Genomic DNA, 2,957 nt, shown 5'->3' on the forward strand with positions numbered 1-2,957 from the left:
GTTTTTTTCATTGATATAAAAATTAATATAAAATACAGGCACATAGGAGGACATGGAATGATGGCAAATCTGGTTAGCCCAGATTGTCCTGAAAAAACAAGATATAGCATGTGTATGTAGCCTTTATAATGACTGTGATATGAGCTTAAAAGTAAAGGCAGTATAAATACCCCAAAAAGGCCTAGGGCCCATAGGGTTAAGTAACTGAGTTACTAACTGAGTTACTTTTTAATGAAGTAACTAGTAACGGTAACTAGTTGTTTTTTTTCAGTAACTAGCGCAATACTGTTGGCCTGTAAAGTGGTAGCTAGTTTGAGAGAAGTGAAGCAGCTATCGGTAGTGATATTTCTTCCCTTCCCCAGGAATGGCTCTGCTAGCCTCAGAACCACACTCTCACCTAGAAGCTAACCTTGACTCTGCATCTCATCCTTCCTCCCCACACACACACACACACACACACACACACACGAGCACACACATTCTCAAATATCTTGCACACAAATTTCATAAACTATAAATGTGCCATCTAATTATATAAATGTATGTATGATGTTTTTACAACCTAATTTTTTGATATTATTTTGATCAAGGCTCAAAATAAACCTATTGGATTTTCTGTCTCCCTCTGCACTGCTTGTCTTCGTCATTCTTGTGTAAAAAAGTTGTAGACTTTTGTTCATGCCTCCTTCAAAGAACTCGGTTTCAAAATTTGAGGGCTAAAACACACATATCCAGATAATTGTCGGTACTGAAAGTGTTTCAGCCACCCCTGGTCTCCCCTACTGTCTCTCTCTCTCACAGCAGCACAGCGGAGTGGAGCTCACCTGCAACAGTTGGGGTGGATCTGGGTGATCCCTCTCCCATGAGCACTGGCATTTTCTCTTTCTCCTGGGCATATCCTCAGAATCACTTTCAGATGAGGATGACAATGAAACTTTCTGTTCAACCCAGAATGAGTCACTTTCATCCTCTTCCTCATTGGGTTGATTACCGGCATCCGAATCTGCGCTGTCTATTTCCTGAATCAGTTTCCCGGCTGCATCAGCAGCTATCTTTCTCTCCAGGCTTCTCTTCCATGCAGACATTATTGATTCCTCCAGTTATAACCACTTACTTAAATATAAATCTTGAAAAATCAGATCTGTAAATGAATTTGCAGTCGCTCTCTAAGTTTTACTTTTGACAGAGACAATTATAGCAGCGCAAAAAATGTATCAGTTTATCAACGGTAAAATAGGTGGAAATGATCACAATTTCAATGCCTTTTGTCCAGTTTGCTTAAATAACATTTTAAATAAAATATATAGACATTTTAAGGAAAAAGTCAGGGACCAGCAGCACTGTAACTTTTAATTCAACAAAGTTCTATTAAATACAAATATAAAAACGGTCAAAATGACCATCATGGCCGTTCTAGTGTTCTAAAGGCCACCACATAAAAAGATGTTCCTGGTTTATCATGCACTGTAGATTGGCGGGCTAGTGCACTAACGCAAGCATGCAAATTTTAGCATGCCAATGCTAGAACACTACAGCTAGCCCACTAACTCCAGCAGCTGGAAACAAACATCTATAACTCACTGTCCCTTTGACAATCCAAACAAGGAACAAATTTTATTGTAGTGGCCTTTCTAAAATGAACAGGAATGAAAGTTAGAGTATTCTGTTATGATCAAGGAGTTACTACTAAGCAGCTAGCGCCCTAGATGGTGAACTGTTAGCTCACTTTTGCAAGCTAATGTGAATTTATTTCCATGGTGGCAAAATACTAACAATAAATCTAAAAAGGAAAGATATATTTTAATATCTGTAGTAGCAGACTAGTGTAAACTAAGCCATACATTAGGCAGTAGAGTTTCTCTGCCTCATCTCTATGAGGTAGGTACTCTTGATTCCTTGTGACCCTGTAAGTCATCCAGTGTTTAAGCACTGCCTCTGGCATTCAGGAAGGATAATATAGATCGAATGTTACGGATCTACCTAGGGTTCTTTGAATCCTGTATGGTTGTCAGACAAAAAAGAAAAGCTCTGTAACATGCAGTCTCTTCCACAGACATGGGTCATCAGTCCCCTCCTCTCAGTTAGTGCAGTGCGGACTTCTATGCAGCTTTACATTATGTGTACATTACATGAGTAATATACACTCTAACATCAAATGAACTTTTGAATAACTATGAAATTAAATGGAAACATTTATAACATCCCTACTGCATACTTGCAGTGGGTCTGCAGAGTCATGATTTGACACCCAGTAACGTAAGGGCGAAAGACAACACAATACTAAAAAGGGTTAAAACACAATTTTATTATTTACATTTTCATCTAATGCTGGGGAGGGGGTAATGGTCAGTTCTTTATTTGCCAAGGGGGAGGAGGAGAGCAGGCCAAGGTAAAAAAATAAAAAATGATAATATAAAAACAGCTCTGCATGCAGTCTCTTCCACAGGAACAGGTTATCTTTCCCCTGTTAGCAGATAAACATATAGAAAAACGTGTCTACTATAAAACTTGCAAAAGTGCATTTACCAAGTTTATTCTTGAATCACACAACTGTTGGATGTTTACAATCTTACAACTTACATTTATAGTTGCACACTGTTACGTCTGCATTTTCTACAGAACAAATTAATGTTTAACTGACTACAAAAATTATGCATACCTCTTCTAAGTTAGTACAGCACGGACAGAGAGTGGTGCTGCGCTGACGAACAAAAACTGCAACCTCTTAAAGGGCCACTGTTTAAAATGGGTTGAAAACCGTTGAAAACAGTGACATCAGTGGTCAAATTCTAGATTGCAGGGCTCACTCGCTCACCCCTCCCGTCAGGTAAATGATGGTGGCCTCGTAGGGACAAAAAGCCTTGCGCAGACACGAGTTTTTCAGGAGTAGGTCTATCTAGCGACGAGGTGAATGTTTATTTGGAAATCTAAGCCATGTACGATATTGTAATGAAATC

This window comes from Epinephelus moara, chromosome 2 (assembly GCF_006386435.1).
Source record: "Epinephelus moara isolate mb chromosome 2, YSFRI_EMoa_1.0, whole genome shotgun sequence".
Lineage (NCBI taxonomy): Eukaryota > Metazoa > Chordata > Actinopteri > Perciformes > Serranidae > Epinephelus > Epinephelus moara.